We start from the raw sequence: 8,001 nt of genomic DNA on the forward strand, positions 1-8,001 counted from the left end.
CTTTTGTTCTATGTATTTACGTGGCATTGAAATAAGGTTTAATAGAGGGGATCAAAATAATGATGACATTGATGATGAGGAGATCAACAATTGTGGTCTATCAATTTTCTCTCAACACATAAGGTGGTTAGGTGGTGCCGTATTTCGACAACTAACCCCTAATGAGTTAGAGAAATCACATTGGTATATTCTAAACAACTGTGATGAAGTGGAACCTTATCTCCAGTACGTATCACTTTGCTTAAATTCATTTTTAATATTTTAAATATGACTAAAAGGTTACTCGAACTTGCAAAACATAGGGAGCATATGAGGGATCCTTGAGTCGAGTAATGGAAATGGTGATTTGTATAAGAGACAACAATTAGAATTCCCTACTTGGTTCAAAGTAAAGGTATGTCTTTTTTTGTGGTTGTACATTGCGTTATACAATTTTTTGTTACATTAAGCAATGCATTTTTTATTAGGCCCAAAGGTTGCATTGTGATAAATTCATATCTGATGATTTGTATCTTATAATTTTTTGTTATGCACATACTTTTGGTCCAAGTAGGAATTTTTTGTTGTGCACAATACTTTTGGTTTGTAAGTGTAACTTCTTGGTTATAGCTTGGAACTAACTAGATGTAACTTAGTGCTTATAACTTATGTTAACATTACTTAGAACTATTTATGAAGATATTGAAGTTTTTTTATACATATTTCTTGTGATGAAGTTGGTGTTATTGCATGTTGCTTAGTGATAAGTTTTTAAAATTATTATGTTTGACATCTTATAACAGGTTTATATAATTAATCAATCAGATATTATTTTTTTATGTAATAAAATTCTTTTACTGGCGCTTTCAATAACGTCGCAAAAGCATTGATTTTTATATTAAAAGAAATTGTACGACTTTTTAGTGGCACACTTCAATACGTCGCAAAAGCTATTTGTAACGGTCCCAAAGTAACCTTCAGCAATAATATAATTTGTCACTAAAACATCGACTTTAGTGACATGTTCAAAACGTCACTATAGAAAATAAATAGTGACACAAATTATGTTACTAAAAGTAAGCCTTTAGTAACGCACAAACGTTACTAAAAGTTCATCTTTTGCGGCGCGAACGCTTGCGTCGCTAAAACTTTAACCGACACAGAATCTGCGACAGTCTTAGTGACGAAGGCCTTTTCGTCGCTAAAACTATTAGCGATGCGTTTTCAATCTTCAGTGACGCTTTCTGTGCGCTATAGAAAATGGAATTTCTTGTAGTGCCACCTCATTACGCATCAATTCAAATAGAAAGATATTGATATTTAAGTTTATACTGCTTCTTTCTTTGCTTAGAGAAAATGCTTTATTACTATTTTAACTAGAATGCAATGGTAGTCATTCGTAGGGAATTTTTGGGAATGACCATCATTGTATCGATTTATGATTAAAGTTTCAATTGGAAATTTATTATTGTTATTATTATTATTATTATTTTGTTGCTTATAATGATATATTTAATGCATTTGTTTAAAACCATTATTCTATATGTATATATTTTAAAGAAACAATTTGGGTAAGATAGAGTTTTTTTACGGTAGAGTTCTTCTTCTTTGAAAAGAGAAAAAAAACCTAGTTTTTCTTTCTCTGAGCTTTTCCTTTCATTCCAATCCTAACTCCCGCGAGTGCACACTTAAATTGGGAAGTTGTGTTAACCTCAGGGAGCAATCGGCAAATGCGATTTAGCACCGAGGTCGCACCGAATTTTGCTTTCAAGGTAGTGGTTGGACACGGCACAACAAGATTCGACGTTTGATTCAACAAGGGAATATCCACCTGGTAGAGATGTCCCGATGCACCTACCGATCCAACTGTATCTTTTATTAAAAAGAAAAAATATAACAATAAATTATCCATTCTAAACTTCCAAATAATAAGATAATAAGAATGACAATAAATCGAATTCAAGAGAAGAGAGAATGTCACTCATCAACTTATATTGGTTCACCCTTGTGGACTACGTCTAGTTCCCCGCTGTTAATGCAGGTTCCAACTAAAAAGTATAAAAGTTTACAACTCTCTAACATATATTATATATCTAACTTTTCTCACATAAAAATACACGGAAAAAAAACAAAGAAAGAAAGAAAGCTTTCCCACAGTGTTTCCATATTGCAAAAGTTTCACGACCCTCATCTTCTTCCTTCAGCGGCAAATCTTCCCCAAGTTCTCTTGTTTGATAAACCAGAACTAGAACAGACCTATTATCATCAGAAGAAAAAGAAAAAACGGACTAGAAGTTTCATCTGCACATTAATAAAATAAATGAAATGAATTCCAATTTTCTTAACAGCATATTCGTCGTTCCTTGACAAAAATAATAATAAACTTCAACCCTATGTAAATGAAGTATATCTATAATCTACTTTTGTAAGCTATAATTAATTTCCAATATTATTAATTTTAAATTTACTGACTAATAATAATTAGTTCTAATACTTTTAAAAGCTATTTTATCCGACATTTTTACTTAATACTATGTGATCGATGTACTCCATTCTCTAAAAAAATGAAATTCTTTTAGTGCCATCAAATTTCACTTAGCTTTTTTTTTTTTTTTTTTTTTTCATTTCCACAATAAAGATAGCTAGATTTGGATGGTTCTAAAAAAAATAACTCACTTCAAGATAGTTGGATGTTATATATTGTGATATGTAACAAATTACTAACCATGACAGGGTTACAATTTGAAACCTTCAAACACCATTGATTTCATTATATCATCCATATAAAAATCATTGGTAGTTGTGAGAGTTTTACATCAACAAGTATTGGTGGACTCATATTAACTTCCGTGGTTTCACACCCTAGCACAATAAATATAGTAAATTAGAAAATTGGAGAGAGAGGGAGAGGGGGAGAGAAAGACTCAAGAGAGATCCAACACACTGCATAAGAGAGGAGAGCTGAGCCAAAGAAGAAGAAGAAAAAAGTAAACCACGTGGCATCTCCTCCCCTAGAAAATAAAACAAATGATCATTTTAGCTAAGTTTAGTGATCTGCCAAGTGCCAAGCAGGCGCACCCGTCATGGCAAAAGGTACACGACTCCAACCCAAGGTCGATTACATTGTGTACATGACTCCAACCCCATAGGTCATATATCTATTGAAAGAAAGGCCTTAAAAACATTCTAACATTTATTATTATTCTCAACTATTCTCAAATGTGTTGAATCAACAACATTTTTGACCTTTGATTCCCCATCTAGCTAGCTAGTCAAATTCATAGACAAAGATCACCAATCATCTTATACGTAAGATTAACTTGAGAAGTATTTCCTTTTCCAATAGTTACACGATCGTTTAGATTTTGGATTTTTTTTTCAAAATTTGGTACATAATCATTTAGATTTGGTTAACCGATTATACACGATCTTTTAGATTTTGTTACCCTAATCTAAACAATGTAAAAAAAGAGCAGGAAAAGAAGAAAGACGATGCACACAGTGAACGAAAAAAAAAAGACGATAAAAAGAAATCAGATTGGGTTACCCAAATCTAAACGACGTAAAAAATGAGAGGAGAAGAAGAAAGACGATGTACTACAGCGAAAAAAAATAAGAAAGACAATAGAAAGAAATCATATTTGGTTACTCAAATTTAAACGACTTAAAAAAGGAAGAAGAAAAGAAATCGCAACGAAAAAAAGGAGTAAAGGAAGAAAGACAAAAAAAAATTATTGGAGAAAAAAGATGGAAATACAAACTTGAAATATTTAAAAAAATGCTAACTCGACTTTGTTACCCTGATATTTTTGTTGTTTGTTATATTTATGAAAATTTTCTAATAATTTATATTATATATAAAAAGTAAAAAAAAATAAACTTTCTCACATATATTATATCATCAAATTAATTATCAAAGTTTATGGACTTTAATTAGATTTGATCGTTTACAGAGAGGAAGGTTTACCTTGCATGCAACAAGTTACCTTCCAATATGTGATTTGAGGAAGGAACACTCAACTTTGGTATTATTCATTTATTTTAGTTCATTTTTATTTCGGGCTTTAGAGGTTTTATAGAAAAAAAACAACATATATAAAATTTAGGTACTTTTATTTCTTTTCATGAAGTAAGTAAACATTAATTTAGCCACATTTTGACCTTTCAAATTAAGTATTTTCTTTACTATTAAATAAATGGTAATTTTGTCATTTACCACTTAATAATAAATTATTTGTTTTCTCTTGTTAATTTGAAAAGATTTCTTCCATGAACTTAACATTAATAAGACTATAAAATCATGGATGAATTTGTATTCTAGATGGGAAGGCCTCCAAAATCTATCCTCAAAGTAGAAATGGGAAAATTAATCAAACCTTACCTATGTCATTAAATCGAACAAATACAATTGATATTAATGCATTGAGATAGTACAAATGGACGTAGTTACACATTCAACATTTTTTTTTCACAGGGACGAAAAGTGTCTATATATATAATTTAAAATTGTTAGTGTAACGTCCCGAATTTTCGAGGTAAATTTTATCTTTTTGTGGGGATACGAAAATTTTTTTTGAATTTAATGTTTTGTAAATTGCTATAATAGTAATATGATATTAATTATATTATTAATATTATTTATCATTATTATTATAATTTATTATTGTCATTATTACTATTATTTAATATTATTATTATATTATTATTAATTAATATTATTATTAATTATATTATTATTATTATTATTATTATTATTAAATATTATTATTATAATTATTATTTAATTTAATATATATATATATATATTAAATAATTTTTTTTTAAAAAAACCCTAAGCGCGCGCGGCACACCCCCCCCCTCGTCCGTTTCGTTTTCTCTCCCTCGCGCCGCCGCAACCTATTACCCTTTCCTTCTCGTTTCAGCGCCGCTGCCCGCCATCTCTTCCGCACACGTCGTCGCCTCCGTCCCCATCTCCTCGTCACGTTCCGTCTCCATTTCCGCCTCCAGCGTCGGCAACGTCGTCAGCTTCATCGTGTTCGTCCGCCGCGGCTTCCTACCATTTCGGGTCTCCTCTCGGTTTCAAACACTCGGACGCCGCCGTGCGTCCTTCGTTCGACCGTGTCCGCCGTCAAACCGTCGCCCTCCGCCGCGTGGAAGCAGGGCCAGCCGTCGGACTCCACCCAGCCGCGACGCATCTCCGTCGTCGAACGCCCAAAGGTTGTTGTTCGTGGTCGCCCCGGTTCCAAGCTGACCCGACCCGAGACCCATTTCCAGCCGAGCCGCGAGCCACAAGCAGATCCAGCCGAGCCGAGCCGAGCTGAGGACCGAGCCGAGCCGAGCCGAGCCAAGCCGTAAACTGATCCAAGCCGAGCCGAGCCGCGAGCTGGCCAACCCAAGCCCCGAGCCAAGCCGAGCCGAGCCGAACACCTCCAAGCCAAGCCGAGCTCCCTGTTTACCGAGCCACCTAAGCCTTCCTCCACTCCGGGTCACGGTGAGTTTTCGGTAAGGATTGTTTTGATGATTTCCCTAATGTTGCTATATCCGATTTGAGTTGAATATTGGAATAAGATTTGGTCCTACCTTTCATTCCTTGAAGGTATTAAGGAGTTGACGTATAAGTTCTTGGGTTCCGCGGCAGGCTTGTTTGAAGATAGCTTTCCTTTCCTTGGGTAAGTCAACGGATGTTCCTTAGGACCATTTAATATGACTTCTACTAGTATCATCGATTAAAACCTTCGTGTTTTCGTTTAGGTGGATCCGTTGAGCGTGGACTCGATCGAGGGGCATAACCAAGTTTCAGGTAAGGGTTTTCCTACTACTGGACCTCGGATCGAGGCTGGAAACGTAGTAATCCACAGGGGATTACACGTTAGTAACTGTACCGAATAAATGTATGTGTGTTTGACTTTTAAGTATTGTTGCTATACTCTTGTCTGATGTAAAGGTAACGCGACCGCTAGTTGTAGCTTGTGTGCTATCGGGTGTAAGGAGTTGCTTGCGGATAGACCCCGATGCTGGATGTTCGGTATAGTGTGGTTATGTTAATAGGCTACATTGTAAATTGGAATTGTATGTCGATGGACCTTGAAGTTTACGGTTAGGTACGTGGTAGTCATTGGTCTGGACGTTGATCATGGAGTTGGTCGGGGAAGGACGGTGAGTCCGATTTTGATTGATTAGTTGATTGGGTCTAGGGGTTACCATAATGGTGTGCGAATTGGAAACGCGTATAGCAACTGAGGGTGTAGTTGTTTAAACCTATACTATCTGACCGGCAAAGCCTATGGCGAAATTGTAATATGAGTGTTGATGGGGTATGACTGTGGTAGACGGTTTAGTATGGACTAAGAGGTAACGGTTAGCTTCATCTATGGGGTAGTGTACCTTACGGATATGTGCATCCTGCGGGAGCACTAGACTGATATGTGCATCCTTCGGGAGCACTAGACTGATATGTGCATCCTTCGGGAGCACTAGACTGATATGTGCATCCTTCGGGAGCACTAGACTGATATGTGCGTTCTACGGAACCACTAGACTGTTATGTAGGGTACCCCTGAATAGGAAGTTAACTGTTGTTCCCTAACGGGCCCAGTAGTAGGTCCCTTACTGGGTATGTTTATACTCACCCTTTTCTCTTCTTAAACTTTTCAGGTAAGGGCACGGCGAGGGGCAGACCGACGAGAGGCAGGAAGGACGCGTGAAGGCCATATGGACGCGTCTGGTTTTCTTATTGCTTCCGCTATGTATTTTGTCAGAATATTTGGTTTGTGATTTTGAACTGATGACTTGAGTTTTTATTTGAAACTTTTGTGACTGTGATTTAAAATAGGGCCCGACACTGTTTTCTTTTTTGTAATATTTCTAACGTTTTAAGAAATCGTAACCGGTCCGTTATAAATTTTATGTTGTGTGGTCGAGTGTTGGTATTGAGTAGTGACCTCAGCTTAGTCCGGAAAGTTGGGTCGTTACAGTTAGTTTTCATAAATGTAATAAAATATCAAACTATTTACAACCAGTATAACAAAGCCTATGAAACAAGCCATTTTTTAAATATTTCAGGTTTGCTCTTCCATCTTTCTGCGCTGTAATTTCTTTCCATCGTTTTTCTTCTTTTCCTATTCTTTTTTTACGTCATTTAGTCTTTTCATTGTCTTTCTTCTTCTCTTTTTTTTGTTGCGATTTCTTTCCATCGTCTTTCTTCTTTTCTTTTTCTTTTTTTACGTTGTTTAAATTTGGGTAACCAAATCTAAATGACCGTATATAAAAAATAGCAAAATCTAAAAGATCGTGTATAAAGAATCTTGAAAAAAATCATATAGATTGAAGTAGCCAAATGTAAACGATGGTGTAAAAAAAGTAAACGATTGTGTAAAAAAAAATAAATCATCGTGTAGACAAATCTAAACGAATGTATACCAAAAGAATTACCAAAATTCTTTAACCAAATCTAAACGATCCTGTACTAAAGAATCTTGCAAAATAAACAATCGTGTAAAGAAATCTAAACAATCGTGTAAAAAAAATAAACGATCGTGTACCAAAAGAATTTTGAAAATCGTTTGGCCAAATCTAAACGTATCAAATTTTGAAAAAAAAAAAAAGTTTAGATTTGGGTCCAAATCTAAACATCAAAGCTAAACGATCATGTAACTAAATTTAAACGTAACCAAATTAAACGATCACGTAACAAAATTAAACGATATAATTAAAAAAAATAAATTATAACTAAATCTAAACGACCAAATCTAAAGGATCGTGTACCAAACAATAGCCAAATATATATAAACGATCGTGTACCAAATATATTACGCGCGCGTTATTGTTGGTGTGGTTAACAGGGCATTTTTGGTATTTTCCAGGTGGGCCTATGGACTTTTTCCGTTTTCGAAATTGTTCAATAGTGTAAATATTTTATCGTTTTGTTATATTTTTTTATAAGACCCCTTTTAAAATAATGTATTTATTTACGATTTTAAAATTTGATTTCATATCATCAAAATTAGAAATAAGAAAAAAAAC

This window comes from Cucumis melo, chromosome 9 (genome assembly GCF_025177605.1).
Source record: "Cucumis melo cultivar AY chromosome 9, USDA_Cmelo_AY_1.0, whole genome shotgun sequence".
In the NCBI taxonomy this organism is placed as follows: Eukaryota; Viridiplantae; Streptophyta; class Magnoliopsida; order Cucurbitales; family Cucurbitaceae; genus Cucumis; species Cucumis melo.